General features: G+C 30.4%; 1 protein-coding gene and 1 long non-coding RNA gene across 7 annotated transcripts in view; both read left to right on the top strand.

The window, feature by feature from the left end:
* Positions 1-19776, top strand: part of LOC118196996 (syntaxin-binding protein 1-like) — a 122665-nt gene that overhangs the window by 78467 nt on the left and 24422 nt on the right. The gene's annotated exons all lie outside the window — the stretch shown is intronic.
* Positions 4608-16144, top strand: LOC118197169 (uncharacterized). The gene is made up of 3 exons (XR_015042123.1): positions 4608-5400; positions 9434-9543; positions 15173-16144. It is a non-coding gene; the product is annotated as an uncharacterized LOC118197169 (long non-coding RNA).

Here is a 19776-nt window from a genome sequence, read left to right as displayed (position 1 = left end):
TGCTTTTCGTTTTAAACTTTATTGTTAGTAATGGAAGATAATAGAAAGGTGATTGCTATCAAGTTAATCACTTTGATCTCCACTCTGGCACTTCATGTAACAGATAAACACACTTCTGGTTATAGCAATCAATTACATCAGTAATAGCCAAATTCTGTATACACCTAAGAATAGTTTAAAAATATGTGCTGGATAAGTCTATTTATCACACATCGCTTATGTGTATTTTCTGTTGTCTGCATTTCAATGAAAATTTGATGGCTCACTGTAAAATTTGTGACCTGGTGAAAGCATTTTCCTGACTAACTTTATGGCTCATAATTACTCCTCTGTCCATTCAAACAGACAAAAAAAAAAAACTTCTATGATAAAATTCTATATGACTGATATTTACATCCTCACAGCCAGCAGATACTATTGAGCAAAATGAAGATTAAATAAAGCATATAAATACATGAGCAATCAAACATGTGCGAGTTGTTTACTGTCTCATAGAACACTCGGTAATATACCTAAAACACATTAATTATATCAACTCTAGAAATTAGGTGGTGCACATCATGAGTTTGTTTTATAGTTTGGTTTATTCAGATTACAGCAAAGCACACTAGGGCTATCTGCCTAAGGGAAGGGATGCCTTCGTGGAGGACTTTTTAAGGGAACCTGGCTCGTATACACGTTACACATGGAGAAAACCACGAAAGCCCCCATGCAGCCAGCCCGTTCGCGGGATTCGAACCTCGGACCGAACTACCAGTGTTCAGCGACTTTACCACTCGGCCGCTAGTGGGCCTTTTAAAATAATGAAGGAAGGATTTAACTTACAGCGCACTAAAAGTCAATCTTTTTTAGAGCATAGTTTTTATGCTAGCCAGCTTCAGCTCAAATCTGTTAGTAGAATCCCTTTGTAGAAGATCTTTTAAAACTGGCTCGTATACCAGTTACAAATGGGGCAAACCAAGGAAACGTCATGTAGCCAGCCCGTTCGCGGCATTCTAACCTGAGACAGAACTACCAGTGTTCAACGACGCTTCGGCCACTAGTAGGCCCGTGCACTTAATTGGAAAGTGCAATTCATTATGTAAACAGACATGAAGGTGATAATCAGTTCTGCACTGTTTTAAGTAATCAAATGTTATAAATGCACAGCTGTTACATTTCTTATTATTTATTAGTCATGTTTTTATTACGTAGATCATACGTATGATATAATTATGAATTTACCCAATAACAAAATGTGTACACTCTTTAGTACTCAAATACTCATAAATTATTTTTCAACTGATTATTACATACCCATAATAATTTGCAAAGAACTGATAACTGTAGTTGCTGCCAATTACATAATCGTTATCTGAATTAAAAGCAACTTCAAATAAACTTCTTGGCAATGTTCACTTTTGTATTCCGCCCACCAGCGGCCGAGCGGTAACGTCGCTGAACACTGGTAGTTCGGTCCAAGGTTCGAATCCCGTGAACGGGCTGGCTGCATGGGTGTTTTCATGGTTTTCCCCATGTGTAACGTGTATACGAGCCAGTTTCCCTTAGAAAGTCCTCCACGAAGGCATCCCTCCCTTAAGGCAGATAGCCCTCGAGGGCTTTGCCGTAATCTAATAAACCAAACCAATCACTTTTGTATTCATACATACATATATATATACACATCTAATAAGTCATATATTTACATACAGATAGAGAGATGCGATGGTTTAGAAGTTGTTAATATATATTTATTAGTATTAATGTAATGAATAAGATTTATATTAATGAATGCATATACAAAAGTTATATTTATCATGAATAATAATAAATCCATAAATTTCCAATGTTTCAATATGTAGCATTTACAATAAAAGTATAGTAGTTTCTAATGTATTTATAATCCGAAAAGTATTTCATTAATAACATGAAAATAATAGACAAATTTAATGAGTATTCTCATTATTACATAAGCTGTGCTTTTCTTTTTTATACATCTTTTATGCTGTTTAAAATGTGTCACTGATTATGCATTTAACAGTTTAAAAGGTAAGTAATTAGGAGAAAAGCCGCACATATACAAACGGATTTTAAAAAATTATTCAACTTAAATTTAAGAAATAAAATTCTATTATATAACAGTGATAATACACGATCAGCACGAAATACGACAAATTTGGCGAACTTTTGGCGACGAACAATTTGTAAACAAATCCGAACTGCAAGAACGTAGTAAAATACTGTCAATTCTGAAATTTCCACGATTATATATTTAATGAATATATAAACATTTAAAAAATGACTCAGGCAGTTGTATTACAACAAAACAGCAATAATTAAGTCGGCCTCTATTTCCACCGTCCATCACTTCACAGTGAGAGCCATCGCCATATTTAAAGTTACCCGTGATCCTTCAGAAGCAGAACTTTCGTCTGATTGGTTGAACGTTCGAGGAACACGTCTCCAGCCGGGATCTTAGAAGGATCTTAGAAGAGCTCCTAAATTTTTAAAGATGTTTTTCAGAAAATATTCATTTATTTAAGAAAAATTTTCGCGAATATCCTCTTCATTGTCTCGTTCTCAAAACCGAAAGTTCTTCTGAAGGTCTTATCTTCCTTGCAATCTTTTACAACACCAAGACGGAACATTCAGATAAGTAGAACTTCTTTTCTCTAAGCTAAATCAAATATCTGTCACTAAAGTACCTTTAAATTCATTTATTTATTATGATCATTATTATTATGCTCATTTTATTATGTTCTGGCATTAAGTACTTAATAATTGCTTTAAATAATGTGGTTCCTTTTTTGTTTTTGTTCTTTGGTTACCATCTCGTAGGGACGCTATCCTTATCAGTAGCCCTTATCGGTAGTGTAGTCTGTTAGCACTACCCATTGGGGCCCCTTTGAGGAATTTTTCGAGAGGGAAAAAACACGATCTTGGGCCTCAATGAATGTATAGATTTGTAGTTTTTGCTCCTTTAATCTATATTTCCTATCTATTTAAATTAAAAGCATATATTAATACAGTGTGCCTCAAATTGATAAAATAGTACACATATAATAAATTATGACCATTAACTTAATAAATAAATAAAATGCTTATTTTTTAAAAATTAATTAATATTTAAATAAAAAACTCTGTAATTTATTTACTTATTTATTTTTGCTGATGTATTCTCGCCTTGTTTTAGATTTATGATTTTATCTGATGGTGTTTTCTGAGTATATGAATACGTTGGAAACCGCAATTGATGATGTTACTTAAGTTAATGTATAATTTTGCATGATATTATATGCATCTTGATCTTATGCGTCTTCTGTTACTGTGTCTCAAGGTAGAGGCTAACATATTGCTTTCCATGTTAAAAAATAAAAGTTTAATTTAAAGATTTTTAAATTTTAGTTTCCCTGTTATAGCAAAAGTTAGCTTCTAAACTAGACTGTTATGTGACTGGACCCCCCAATATTTATATTTTATTATTAATTTTCCCCCATCTTCACATCTATTCAGCTTTACAAAACACACTCATTACACGCACCTGGAAGACTCTATTTAATGTAAATGATAACAACTTCTTTTGACTACACTCATAGACACAATCGTTTTATATATATATAAAATTCTCTTACTTCCTTTCCTTTTCTTTCTATAGGCCCTTTTTTTCTAAATTATAAATATAATTTTTTTTTTCTCTTCATTACTTTTGGGCCACTTATTTTTTACTTTATTTTGTCCCATCTTTTCTTCCTGGCCTTTCAAACTCGTATAAAATATACGAAGTTCCTTTTTACTCTCCTCTGAAATACGAAATTGCCCCCTTTCTATATACCCGGGCAATACGTCTCCAAAAATATACGTATAATATATTTTGGTGAAATAAGGGTATGGTATTTTTTGCACGTTACTTTTACGAAATTTATACGAATGAAAAAGGCTGAAGTTACTGTTGACTCTTTATCGTTATTTTCCACACGTTGTTTTTACGAAAATTGCACGAATCCGAATGTACTGAAAAAAACTACCGCCATAAGGGCATATTTTATTCGTCACTTTTACTCATATTATACGAATCCGAATGTTCTCAAAGAAACTACTGCCTTTATGGTATATTTCATTCGTCACTTTTACGGATATTATACGAAGTCTAAAAAAATTGAAAATGAAGTTTACTAATTTCAAATATTTAGTGCATTTTTGGCATTTCACTTTGTTTTCCTTTTCCACGAACATGAAAAAAGGGGCATTCATATATGAGGCTAAAATATTTCTTTGAAGTTTGATATGTGGACAAAATCTTTGCGTGCATTTTTGCAAAAAAATTATATTTTCTTAATTTAAAGATCTTCAAAATAACTTATTTTTTCATATCAAATTTGTTATTTTTTCATATCAACACTTACATTAATTTACACAATTTAATTTCTTTTATGAAAATCCTATTACCCATTTAACTGGAATAAGCTGTATATTAAATTTGTGTACTTACTGAGTTTATTTCAATACTCGCCTTATTTTATTTAGCAAATGTGGGTAATTAAATTGGAATAAGACTAGCAAATCTTTCATGTCGAGGAATAGAATAATAAATAGAGCAGAAGATGCTTGAAAATGTTTAACTTCTTGAACAATAGTTTAATGTAGACCAAAGGATCATTAATTATAATCAAATATATACTAATATTTTTATTAATTAATAATAATAATAACTCTACTAAATTGCAAGCTGAATCCTGATATTTTGCATATATTTCAGCTCCTTTAATCTTTGTTATAAAAATCACACGAGGCTAACATTTTTTAATTTTGTTTAATGTACGGGGAAAATGATATAGCGATTTTAATAATTTTTATATGAGGAATAAATAAATAAATAATGTAAATAAAGAATTATATTATATTTTTCCTGAAACAGTTAAAGGCATTCTTAATATGGAGATCTACAGAATAAAGTACAAGGGTCCAGTTAAATGAACTCAAAATTTACATAGTTAATTTTACGCTAACTTATAAAAAATAACCGGATTTACGATTATACACTGAGCATGCGCATACCAACGAGATAATATATGAAGTCGTTGGCGCATACACAAACATTTCTATTTTTCGTAGAAAAATTGAATTATTACTTTAATACAGAGATGCTTTGAATATAAATTTATATAATGCAAAAGTATGTTTATTTCATATGCTAATTTAGAGGCTTTCTTAATATGTTTAATTATAAAGAAAAAAAAAAAAAAGTGTTGCAATTCTTGTTCACTGACCAATGACAAAGTAGACACTTTCTACTTCCGGTTGTGGCAAGATATTTGTGAAGTCAGCAATGGCGGTCGAAAAGAATGGTAATGTCGCAAAGAATACTGTTTGTTCGTGGCGTTTGTGACTGAATCCATCGATGTTGCTAATTATTTGAAGAAAGTAAGTGAATATTTTATATTTTCAGTGTTTAATACTCGTACTTTCTTCACCTATATAAAATTTTATAAATAGCGTCTGTGTAGGAAATGTGATTTTCCATGTGTTGTTCTTATGTGTACGTGCCTAATGATTCATTTTCAGGATTTGGTACGGGTTTTCATCCGCAGAGAACCCGTTGGCGCTGTTGCATTTTTACTCGCCAAGCTCGCGTTTCATCGGCGATGAGCCGAGCCGCAAACGTGATATTTTGTAAACGTGATTTTTAGTGCATGTAAATTCAAGTTAGCAGACAAAACAATATATTAAGCATATGGTAGTAAAAATTCACAGATAATAAGCATGTAGATGTAAAACTAACTCGTTAAGCGTGATATACGAAAATTGTATTAAATTCAAGTTAGCACAGAAAAGAATATATTAAGTATAAGACAATATATAAGGAAATAAAACGGAAATAAAAATTTATAACGGAAATAAAAATTCATTTGAAAAATATAAGTTAGTGGGTTTTCATCCGCAGAGAACCGGTTGGCGCTTCGGGAAAGAACCAATTGGCGCCGTTGCATTTTTACTCGCCAAGCTCTCGTTTCATCGGCGATGAACCGAGCCGCAAACGTGATATTTTGTAAATGTGATTTTTAGTGCAAGTAAATTCAAGTTAGCAGACAAAACAATATATTAAGCATATGGTAGTAAAAATTCACAGATAATAAGCATGTAGATGTAAAACTAACTGGTTAAACGTGATATACTAAATTCAAGTTAGCACAGAAAAGAATATATTAAGTATAAGACAATATATAAGCATTTATAACGGAAATAAAAATTCATTTGAAAAATATAAATTAGTATTAATGTACTGAAATTAACCGGTTAAACGTGATAAACGAAAAAAATTTGTCTTAAATTCCAGTTAATATAAAAAACAATATATTTCTTACACCAGCAGTGTTTGCTAATTTTGATGACCATGGTGATGCATCAAACTACTCTGTCATCTTAGATAATCGATGATATTTTTTATTTCAATTTAATCATCTATTTATGTCGCACCAGCCATCCTCTGAAAGGTTATTGTTAAAATTTAAGCCAGAAAATTGATTTATTCTCATTTTAGATGACAATAACCAATAATAAAAATAAAAGCATTACTTAGTTATTTAAATTGCTGGTTCTTAGAGCTGTTAATAATTAAGAACACAACGTGAACAGCCGTGTTACAAATTAGCATTCACCCCTCACGCCGTATTTTCTTCCTTTCATCCCGAACCGAGAACCGGCATCTATCTACGAAAATATTTCTATCCATTCATTATTAAAAAATTCAGAAAAAATAATAATATAAATCTGCAAATGCGAACAACGACAGTGATAATTCAACAAACTGAACCCAAGAGGAATGGTTGCAAACTTCGAACAAGCGAATATGATAAATGCGCTGGGTTACCAGGTTTGAACTATTATCGCCAAAGTTGCCGATGTTTACATTTACCGGGTTCTCTGCGGAAGTGCTTCCAAGTTAGTATTAATGTACTGAAATTAACCTGTTAAACGTGATAAACAAAAAAAATTTGTCTTAAATTCCAGTTAACACAGAAAACAATATATTCCTTTCACCAGCGGTGGTTTGCTAATTTTGATGACCATGGTGATGCATCAAACTATTCTGTCATCTTAGATAATCAATAATCTTTTTTATTTCAACTTAATCATCTATTTATGTCACACTTGCCATCCTTTGAAAGGTTATTGTTAGAAAAGCATTAACAATATATTATCTTGTTAAAATTTTACGCCAGAAAATTGATTTATTCTCATAATTTTAGATGACAATAACCAATAATAAAAATAAAAGCATTACTTAATTATTTAAATTTCTGGTTCTTAGAGCTGTTAATAATTAAGAACATAACGTGAACAGCCGTGTTACAAATTAGCATTCACCCCTCCCGCCGTATTTTCTTCCTTTCATCCCGAACCGAGAACCGGCATCTATCTACGAAAATATTTCTATCTATTCTTTGTTAAAAAATTCAGAAAAAATAATAATAAATAAGAGAAGAATAATATAAATCTGCAAATGCGAACAACGACAGTGATAATTCAACAAAATGAACCCAAGAGGAATGGTTGCAAACTTCGAACAAGCGAATATGATAAATGCGCTGGGTTACCAGGTTTGAACTTTTATCGCCAAAGTTAGCGATGTTTACATTTACCGGGTTCTCTGCGGAAGTGCTTCCTGTTTGTATGTGTCTCATCTTTTTATAGTTATATTATTTTTACTCAAACGTTTTAATATTTATTTTAAAGCATACTGTAATTAAGCAGGAAATAACTTTTAATGGAAAAAGAAAGGCAATATTAACATGATTAATTGTTCAGAAATCTGTTCTGGAAATATTATCTACCTTATGCCAAAAAATAAAGCCTGTAACTTTCATTTATTTATGAAATTCAAAATTTTTTATTTGCTTAGTGTTTTCCGTAAAAATAATTTAATTTCTTAAATTTGCTTTAATATATAATCTTTAACTCAAAGACATTGTGCTATTAAAACAGGAAATTTTATGCAATAGAAACACAGGTACTTTGTTCCAAATCTTTGTTCATTTTATTTTACATATACTGAATTTTCATGCACTTGTAATTACTGAAATATATCAAGTTTTCTTCAAGTCCTTTCATGAATGCATTTCTTTTTTGTTTGTTTGATTTTGTCGTTTTAAAAGATCTGCCATAGTTAAAGAAAGAAAATAAAGTAAGAATGCTTTACTTTCAGTTTTGAATAAATTTATTACTATTTACTGCAGCCTCAGGTTTTTCTAAAAATAATTTTCGATGTCAAAACTTGATAGTTATGTCGATTATTAGATTTGCATGAAAAAATTTATTGAAAAGTTAGCATTTGATCTAAAATACCTTAATTTATTTGAATTATATTTTACTAAATCATGTACGAGGGCTATCCAGAAAGTAGATTACGTTTTGGAATAAAAAAATAAACAAAGTATAGGAAACAAATTTTATTATATACAGATGAAAGCCACACTCAAATACTACTTTTCTACATAGTCACCATACAAATTAAGGCATTTATCGTAGCGATGTACGAGCTTGGAAATTCCTTCGTCGAAAAATTCGGCCGCCTGCGCCTTCAACCACTTCGTTACCTCTTCTTGCAGCTGTGCGTCGTCATCAAAACGCATTGATTGCAATTTCGTTTCACAGTTCACATGTTTCACCCATGTTTCGCCACCAGTAACGATGCGATCGAGTAAAGAGTCACCATCCTTATGGTAAGCGTCCAAAAAGTTCAACGCTGCAGCCATTCGCTGATTTTTGTGGTCCTCTGTCAAGATTTTTGGAATCCATCTTGCACAAAACTTGTGGTAACCAAGCTTTTCGCTGATGATTTCGTGCAACAAACTTCGCGAAATTTGTGGAAAACTCAAAGAAAGTTCCGTTATTGTGAAATTTCGATTTTCACGGACTTTAGCATCGACTTTTTCGAGAAGTTCGGCGGTCACTATGCTGGGTCTCCCACTTCGATCTTCGTCGTGAACATTGGTTCGGCCATTTTGAAATCTTATGACCCACTGACGCACTCCACCTTCAGTGATAATGTTGTCCCCATACACTTCACGAAGCTGCCGATAGATTTCTATCGGTTTACAGTTTTTTGCAGTCAGAAACCTTATTACTGAGCGCACCTCGCGGGATTTTCAATTAACGCAGACATTTCAAACCGTCACAGTATCTGAACGGAGCACAGCACAAACCTCTCACTAGCACGGCTAGATGCAGACTGAGCTGCGCAACGCTCTGACCCCAAGATGGCCGCGCTAGCCCCGCCCCTAGCGGACACAGACGGAAACGTAATCTACTTCCTGGATGGCCCTCGTATTTTGATATAACTAGAAAGTTAAAAAAATGAAAATTGTAAATGTTCAGAAATGCGTATATAAAACCAAGAAATTGTTTATATTTTTGTTGCTTTTTTCCTTGTATATTAAATATATATATATTACAGTCTGGGGAGTCAGCACCCTGCTGAATTGTAGTAAACAAGATGTCCAATCTACTAGACCATCAAAGACGCAGATTTGGATTTTCTATTTCATAGTTATTGAAATCATAATGGTATGTTTGTTCAAATTAGTACCTTTTATGAATGTGATAAAAATAAATTCTGATAAGCTAAGAAATTATTTATTTTCTATTAATTATGAACTGTAAATAATGTAGCCAATTTTCTTCATAGTATTTACTAAACATTTTTTTAAAAAAGGGAGGTAGTCTTATTTATACAATTCTTGCACAGTGAGATACCAAGAAATAAAACATTTCAGAATTTTCACTCAGTATATCTTGATGTGTAAAATCGTGTTCAACACCATATTACTTTTTCACAGGAAAGTAATTTTATTGATCTAACATCTGCATAAATCAAACTTTTTTAAGAATGATTACAGTTTCTAAGCTAACTGAAAATTCTCTGATTTAGAAAATATATGTTTAATGTAGCATTAGTTTTCCATGGAATAGAAAAGGTTTTAAAAATGTTCAGTTGTTAGAGGGAAATAATATAAATGAGATTGTCCTGATATAGTTTCAGCTGGAAATGAAACTGAATTTTCAGATAGTGAAGATGAAATTCTCTGCATTTAAGAATTCTAATAAAACTGATTAATGTAAATCCTCTTCTGCATTAAGAATTCTAATAAAACTGATTAATGTAAATCCTCTGCATTTAAGAATTCTAATAAAACTGATTAATGTAAATCCTATGATTCATGTAGGTATTCTTCTGTTATCAGGACCAGATTCAGAAATGTGTGTCTATATGCATGCATTTTTAAATGTAGGTGCTCATGTGTGCATGTGTATATTCTTTATGTATGTATGTGTATACTCATACACATATATGTGCATACATGCATATACACATGCTTACATATCTACAGTGCAACCTCGAGATACGAGTTTAATTCGTTCCAGCATTCAACTGGTGTAGCGAATTTCTCGTATCTAGAAACAAGCTTCCCCATTGAAAATAATGGAAATTCAGTTAACCCGTTCCACACCCCAAAAAATATAAACATTTTAATATCAAGTCAATTTTTCCTAATAAATAACACTGGTAAATAATATAACCATAGTTTAACTTTGTTACCAACATTTTAACTCCTTCTCATTAATCCACACCAACAACAGCTTCTCAAATCTAGGAGTACTTTTATGGTGCTTGGAAGCAACGATAATTCCTTTGGATACATCAAGTTTCTTAATTTCTTCCTGTTTCTTCAGAATAGTGTAGATTTTCGATGTTGAAAGGCAAGTCTTCGCCAATTCCATCACCATGCTTATGTTTATCTATGATTTCTTTCTTGATATCGACGGCCATGGCCTCCTTATTTTTCTTTGCAGCACTATCTGAGGCAACAATCTTCTTGTAAGGCATCTTGAAATAATTAATTTCAAGTTAAATGTCAAAGCAAATAACTTGCAATTGCACAAACACGTATGTAAAAGAACACTGAATGATCTGATGAGGTGATTCCCTGAGTTGAGCCGGATAGGGAAATGGCGCCACCCATACCAACAGCCTGGCTCATTGCTCGTTACTCGAGTCAGTGCTCGTATTTTGCTCATACTTTCCTCATATCTCGAGGTTTCATTGTACATTTCTGAATCCCGTCCTAATAACAGAGGAGTACCTTTGCCAGTATTGCAACAGAACTAGAATGAATTATTGTGTTAAATATGTGGAAAATGCATGCTTAAAGTACTGTTATTTTCTAAAAATATTCTGTATGTCTATTTTTTACAAGAAGAAAAAATAGCTAAAAGCTGTTTATTTATTTATTAGTCCAAAGGGGCTTTGTCCCTAAAGGACTATTGTTTTTGTTTTGTGTTGGTTCACTATAAATTCATTATAATGGTTTCACTTTTCAAACAGTTCCCACCAATTGTTAGAGTCCCTAGTGTGGGATTAATACTCTCTATCTTTGTGCCCTCTATAACCTATGTTAGGGTTAACCTGTATAACTTACAAGGATTGCCAGTTTAGGCGAGATATCTAGGTAGTCATCATAATACGTACCTTATTTTTTATTATTTTAAAGTTAAATTGAAAGTAATAAACTAGTTTTGAAGAATGGAGTTAAACTAGATTTGCATTCAACTCTGGTTTATTGTGTTAATGATGTTTTGCTGTAACAAATATGAATTTTTTGTTTAAGTATAATAATTTAAAATGTTTTTTCTAGAAAATGAAGTACTGTCACTAAATCGTATTGGATATGTTGCAAGGTAGTTTTCTATTCTACATTAACTCAATCTTTATATCCTGTTACAGATATATTGGCAGAAATAATGAAAACCTGGCATTGAAAACTGCAGTTTGGCAGCTCATTAATAATCTTCACATATTGAATATGAATAATTTTGACAATTACCGGTATTTTTGATAGTATAAAATTAGGTAAGAAAGCAGCTTTATTTTAGCACCGATTTAAATACAACTCTCTTAATTTCGAAGGTGATTCTGCACACACAGGTCCTGTGTAATAGAAGGCTTGCCAACGGCCCAGCGGTAAAGTTGCTGAACACTGGTAGTTTGGTTCGATGTTCGAATCCCACGAACGGTCTGGCTGCATGGCCGTTTTCGTGGTTTTCCCCATGTGTGACATGTATACGAGCCAGTTTCCCTTAGAAAGTCCTTCACGAAGGCATTCCTCACCTTAGGCAGATAGCCCTATTGTGCTTTGCAGTAATCAAATAAACCTAAAACAAACCTGTTACAGATGTATTTTTATGTTACTAAAATAGTAAAACTTAAAACTAAACTGGATGGTACAAACAGCCCTTAGAGAGCCATGGCTGGCAATACTTTGATATCTACTTTCTAGATTGTGAGCTCTGTGGTGTTTGTGCATAAATGGTTAGCTTGTTGCAGGCCCCCCAGTATTAAGTTCCCAATGAAACTTGGTACTAATTTTATCGACCCACTCAAGGGATGAAAGGCTGTTTCAACCTTGCCCAGCCTGGGAATCAAATACCGAACCTCTGGTGCTGCTGCGTGACGCACTAGCCACTGTGCTACCGAGCCTCCCTAAAATAGTAAATTTATGAAAATTATAAAAAAAATTCAAAATATCAGGGTACTTTTCCGTTTCGCCGGCGCAAATCTTGCCAAGCAGACTTTATTGGCGACAACACACAGTATACACATAAAAAATGTTAACAAATGTTAGTTCTAAGAAATTTTTATTTTAAAGGCATAAACATTTTAATATCGTTTAAAATTTTGTAAAATGATAATAAATAAAGACAATAAATTTGTTGAAAGACATTAATTTGTATTTGCAAAAAGAGATTAATTTAAGAATTTACTATGTTTTCATGGTACAACATTCTGATTCGCCTTTTCATATCACATGACCCCAAGTGATCTCATCTCATGTTAAACTACGCTAATTCTCTCAGTAATTATCTACATTAATTTCAAGTTAAATCTTAATTTGGAATACAAGTTTAAATGCAAGAATTATTTCATTTCATATGAATAGCTTACTCAGAAATTATGTAAAACCGCAGTGCTTTACTTTGCTAGTGTATTCTCATTAGAATTAATGAATTTAACCCTTGATTTTGCCTTTTCTATATTTTCGTGTGAGCGTGTGATTGCATCCTAATTGATTTAATTACCGTGAATGGCCTTAGCACATAAAATTGAACTATCTGGTAAAAATTTTATGTAATTGTATCCCAGTATTGAAAGAAACATTCAGCCTGATAGAAATAGCTGCGACGTGTTTGGAAAATGAAACGTAAAAGGTTACCAGCAAGGATATTCTGTTTGGCATCGGTTGTACCATTTTGGGCGACTTTATCGCTTGCACCAGCAAAATGGAAAAGTACCAATATTGGTTTGACAAAGGTAAGATGTAATTGAATTTAATAAGTTGGAAATACTGTCTGTCTTTCCATGAATTAAAAAATAATTTCAAATAAAATTTCTTTTTTCAGTTTTTCATGTTATTTGTTTAATGTTATTGTAATCTGATTTATCATATTTAGTCACATGTTCCATCCCTCTTTGCACTATAGTATATAATTCAAAGGACTTATCGGTTTCAGCAATATTTTTTTTACCAGTATACATTTTTACCATAACTCTGTTTCTAAATCATATCCTGAAAAATTAAGGAGTAAAGTACACAAAAAAGGAAAATATGCAAGTAAATAATGGCATTTAGTGTTGTTTATGTGTCTAATATTTGTACTAGATTGTAAAAGTTATAAAATTCTATTAGCTTTTATTCTTTTTTAAATTGAGATGCTTCTTTGAACCCAAATGGTTAAAGCCTTCCTGAACTGGTACTTTGATCTAACTTCTATTCCTAATAAATAATCCAGCTGCATACAGATTACTCAATTTCTGCCATGTGTAAGGTAAACAGTATTAGCTTTTTTTAAATATATCTTTTACAACTATTCCATCTGGTAGATTTCTTTCATATTTTGCCTTAATTGAGTCATCCTGCTAATTAAGAATTTATTAAAGTTAATATGTTAAGTGTTTGTGTGTATAATTCATTTTAAGTATGTGCAAGCAAATGCATACATTAACAGTTATGTAAAATTATGCTTTGGGTATCAAATTCAGAAATTTTTTGGGCTGTTTTTAGAAAATTTATTAATGATTTATACCATATTAATATTGGTAAAAAAATTCTGTGGCTTTTATATTTTATATATTTTAAAATAGCTACATGATATGGTAGATGTAAAAAGCTTCATGTGGATCATAAATTAATGTTACGTGGGAATTTTTCATTTATTTACTAAAGAAAATATTCAAGCCACAATTAATTTTTTTTCACTGGATTATTTGCATGCAAAGTTTGCAGCAAATATTTCTTGCAACAGAAGTGACAATTTTTATTTTGCCACGACAGGAATTTTAGTTAGTGAAAGCAGTAACCCTATTTTGAGACAAATTTTTTAATTTAAATTGATTTTTGAAGGAAGACTTCATTTAGTCTTGCTATCATTCTACGTGGCTTTTAACTTTTTTATGGTATTTATAATTTTATTGTTATTCAGCTTTCTGTTTGCTTAGAATGCACATGAATGTAGACTTGAAATATTTTATATTGCAAACTGAGATGCCATTGTTATCATAATAAAAGATTTGTGTTTTGATTTTGGAAGAATTTACTGATAATACTTTTGATTGTGTGTTGGTTTCTGGTTTATTGAAATGTGTAAAATAGTCTGTTAATGCATATACGCATGTTAATGACATGTATATGTTTATGAAGTATTCTGTTATGTGTATATGGTGTTGTGATTAGTTTTCTGCTTACTCTTTATTTAAGAAAAAGTTATCTGTAAGAAAGCGAATATTCTTTACTATATGTAGGAGTAAAATTGGAAAGGCTAATGCAATACAATTAATACAAAATTAAGTTTTTTTCGTGTACTTAAATACAAACATAGCCATTGAAGACTTTCTTAACCTTGCAGTTCTAAACAAGTCTTTAGGTATTTTTTACTTGAAATTATAGGCATTGTGTAAGGTATATCATTGAAGTTTACTGTGTGATAGTATGAACTTAAATTTTTAATTACTAAAATGTAGATTTTTAAATATGAAATACTCAGTGCATTTTATATGCATCTTTTAATACTTCAACTATATTTAAAAACTGAAAACATCTGAAGTGTGAAATTATTACAAATTTTTCTTTTTCTTGTTTAGGAGCTGTTCTCAAAACATTGAGTGACAAAGAATTCACTTTTACAAAAATCGAGCAGGATATTAAAGACAGCGAATTATAGAACAAATATGGCGAAGCTGAATGAAATTTATGTTGAATTTTATTATTGAATTAGGTTTAATATTAGTTTTTTTATTGTTTATCAGTAATTGCAGTTTTTGAATACCTGTAAAATAAACCTAATTCTTAAATTAATTTCATGTGTATTTCTTTTGCAAATATTACTGTTCATAATACCTCAAACAACTTGAAATTTGATACTTGTTAATTTATGTGGGATATGTTCATAATAATTTTATAATTTAAATAACTCATTGTCATCATATGAGCATAATCTAAAATGCACCACATTGGGCAACAAATTAATAAAAAATTAGCCAACTTCTAATTGCTTTCTTTTGTCCAGTTGCCTCCTTTTTAAATAATTTAATACCATAAAGCTTTTTGATGGAAAAAAAATATGTACATTTATAATGATGTTATAGAAAAAAGTCACATGAGATAAACATTTAAAAACTTCAATATTCTAAAACAAATTAACTTTTTAAAATTTTATCTGGTATATAAGATAAAATAAAGACCATATTTAGGTAAATTTGAATTTGCATAATTTTATGAAATTAACAGTTACATTGTAAAAGGGAACTTTTTAAAAATGCCTTGATAAAGCATTTCTTTTGTAGAGGTGAACTTTTAGTACTGATCTAATATATTTATAAGATTTTAAACTGAGAAAGACAACAATAATAGATTACAATACATTACAAGATTGACTGATAAATGTAAAATTTTTACATATCATAATTATGTCTGTAATTAAAACAGAAGTTACTCAATTAACTTACATGCAAATTAATATTTTCTTTAACATGTTTTGGATAAACTTATTTTTAATAAATAAATATGTATATATTTGTGTATTATCTGAAGATATGAATGCAATATTTGTGACATTAAACATTCATCTTCAAGAAAAATAACAAAAAGTCAACTTCATAACTATTGGAAAAGGTAAGTTTTCTACAATTTCCTGGTCTATATTTAAGAATTTTAAAATTTAGCACACTCATTCAAATAATCTAAATATATGATGTTTTCTTTTGCACTACAATCGTTTACTGAATTTGGTAATTAACTATATTGTACTTTAGATAGAAATTAACGTAGATATTCCCTGTATTTTACGGTACAAAAACTTATATATTTGATAATAATTGACCTAAATCTTCCCTATCTTTTATTTGCATATGCGAATGACTTTGGTAAACATTTAGTCCGATGTCTTCTCTTTACTGTGTACAAGTGCACATTTTTTACCAAAAATGTGCATAAAAATGTGCATAAATCTCCAATTACCTATTTACTGCATTTTTCGTAAAATGTGCTTATTTTAATCTCATATTTTTTATATAAATCTATGCAAAAATGTTCTGCATATTATGATTAAAAGATAAAATGTTAATTTGATATCAAATTTTTACATATCCACCTTTTAGACATGTACAGCAATATGGAATATATATAACTGGAAAATTTAAATGCAAAAAAATTAATTTCTGTTCAAAAATTACGTAACAATAAAGGCTGAAAATCACTTTTAATATTTCATTTCAAAGTGACTACAAAATATGCAATAAATTTTGTAAACCTGAGTTCTATGTTTTAAATCAATTAATGCTATGACTTAAAACATAGAATTGATGTTTACGAAATTTATTGCATATTTTATAGTCACTTTGAAATGAAATATTAAAAGTGGTTTTCAGCTTTTAAGTGTTACGTAATTTTTGAATAGAATTTTTCCCCCCTTTACTAGTGCATTTAAATTTTCCAAATACATGTAACATAACTAAAAGGCAGATATGTAAGAATTTGATATAAACATGACATTTTACCTTTTAATCATAGCATGCAGAAAGTTTTTGCATAGATTTATATAAAAAATATGAGATTAAAATTAAGTACATTTTACGAAAAATGCAGTGAAAAGGTAACTGGAGATTTATGCAAATTTTTTACCAAAAAATGTGCATTTATACACAGTAAAGTGGAGAAGACATCGGATTAAATTTTTGCCAGTCATTCGCATGTGCAAATAAAACATCTGGAAGATTTAGGTCAATTACTATCAAATATATACGTTTTTGTACCGTAAAATACGAGAAATATATACGTTAATTTCTATCAAATACATACGTTTTTGTACGGTAAAATACGGGGAATATCTACCTTAATTTTTACCTAATATATACGTTTATATACAGTAAAAAATCGGGGAAATTTACGTAAATTTTTACTAAATATATACGCATACGCGAAGCAAAAAATTGAGATGTACGTATGTGCGATAAATATACGTAAATTTTTACTAAAAATATAAATCCCTGAAATGTACGTACAGTAAGACCCCGCTTAACGCTGTTTCGGTTTAGCGCTCTTTTATTTCAACCCGGGGATTCCCCGAAATATTATGCAGCGATAGGTTTCAAATACATATCCGAAAGAGTGTACTTGTATTTCTTGTTTGGTGCGGTATTGTATAGACATATTTTGAAGGGGTAAATGTGGAAGATGTCGAAGAAATAATTCAAGAAGCAGCGGCTAGTCTTTCTAATGATGAGCTCAAGGAATTAACTGAACAAGAAGACAAAAATGTTGACAGCAGTGATTCAGAAGAAGAGCAAAAAGAACTTTCGATGGCGTTTGTGAAAAGGAGTTTGTCTACCATAACTGAAATAATGGATCAATTCATTGAAAATGATCCGAATTTTGACAGGAGCTCAAAAGTAAGGTGTGGTGTTAGAGATGCTCTATCCGTTTATGATGAACTTTTAAGAGAACAATGCAAAAGAAAAAGGCAAACAACATTAGATGCTTTTGTCACAAAAAGGCAGAACACTGAAAACACGGAAGGCTAACTAAATATGACTGAGAATTTTATTTGTTTTTTTTTAAGAATATTCGTTTTGTTATTTATATTATGTTTTTATTTTTGCAAGAAATAATAATGTGGTATTAATTTGGGCTTTAAGAAATAAATGTTTGGTTTTATTTTTATTAAAAAAACATACTTTTTAAATTTAATACCTAACCAATTTTCTAGCCATCTTCCCCTAACCCCAATATTTACATGTAAAGATAGCCTCGTTTAGCGCTGTTTCGCATTAAGGCTCGTTTCCACTACTGCGTACGAACGCGTTGCGTCAATTTAAGACACGCCTACGGCATCCGTACAAGCGTTTCCACTGCTGCGTATGCGTAAAATATTTTCATTTTCCGCCGCTAGGTGTCACTGTAATATTTTGGCGCAAGCAGTTCGCAAGTTACGACGCTGAACATCTGAATTTTTCCCGCTTAAGCGAGTATTGTTTGTTTTGGATTTGATATGGAATTTTAGATAAGTAAGGTTATAATGCATATTATGAACATCACGAATTCCATAGAAGCTGAACTAAATTAAAAAAAAAATTGTGTTTCTAGAAGCCTTAAATATTATGAAATAATATATATATTATTAAAACTAAAATGTACTGTTAGTGAAAAAGTAAACAAATAAATAACATAAAATAAAAAAGTTAAAGGGATTAAAAAATAGTTGGTACTTTAAAAGTACAGAGCAACTGTAAGGAAAGGTTCACAATATTTAAGCAAAATTTGCTATGCTTGTATACCGCTGACTTTTCAGGGTCATAGCTGGATAATTTATTAGAAATCTCGTTTGTTTTAAAATGCACTATGGGCAGTTATATTTTATACATAATCCATAAAATATTATTTTTAATTTAAACATTTTTAATTCATATCTCTTTTTATACAAGAAGTTATAAAAATAAGATTTTTCTCTTTATATATACACACATTAGGTAAAGAAAATGGAAATATTTAATTAATTAATTCCTGCGCTTCTGCAGGAGAGGACTGAATTTAAAAGCAATTATTATAGTAATTTTTTGTTAAAAAAATGTTTAGGGCATTAATACTGTCTCATGTTTATTGGAATGAAAGTTTAGAGTCGTAAACATCCCAAAGTCTGAGCACATGTATATACATTCACATAAAAGTGAAACGAAAATATATATATATATATCTGCAGGGTTTCAAAATAAATTAAATTAAAATAATTCTCTTGTGCCATTGCTGCAAGGAATGAAATTTGAATTTAACAAACATTTTCTATTCGTAAAAATTAAAAGTTAATTAAATTTAAATGAAATTTAATGCAAACAAATAAAGGATTAATTATTGCTGCGAACTAATATACAATATCATTTAAATTCTGAGAGCATATGTAAATCAAGTGCAAGTATCAAAATCCATGAATAAATATATAATTCCAAAAATTTATTTATCCTATTATTCAGTTATGCATTTTTATAAATTTTTTAGGATTAAATGTATCCTATTATTCATTTATGCATTTTTATAATTTTTTTAGGATTAATAATCTATCCTATTATTCACTTATGTATTTTTATAATTTTTTTAGGATTAATAATCTATCCCATTATTCACTTATGCATTTTTATAAATTTTTTAAGGATTAATAAATTTTTGGAATTATATATTTATTCATGGATTTTGATAC

This window comes from Stegodyphus dumicola, chromosome 7 (genome assembly GCF_044657685.1).
Source record: "Stegodyphus dumicola isolate Sdum_Otavi_A_Nest chromosome 7, ASM4465768v1".
Classification (NCBI taxonomy): domain Eukaryota; kingdom Metazoa; phylum Arthropoda; class Arachnida; order Araneae; family Eresidae; genus Stegodyphus; species Stegodyphus dumicola.
This window is presented reverse-complemented; position numbering and strand designations above follow the sequence as displayed.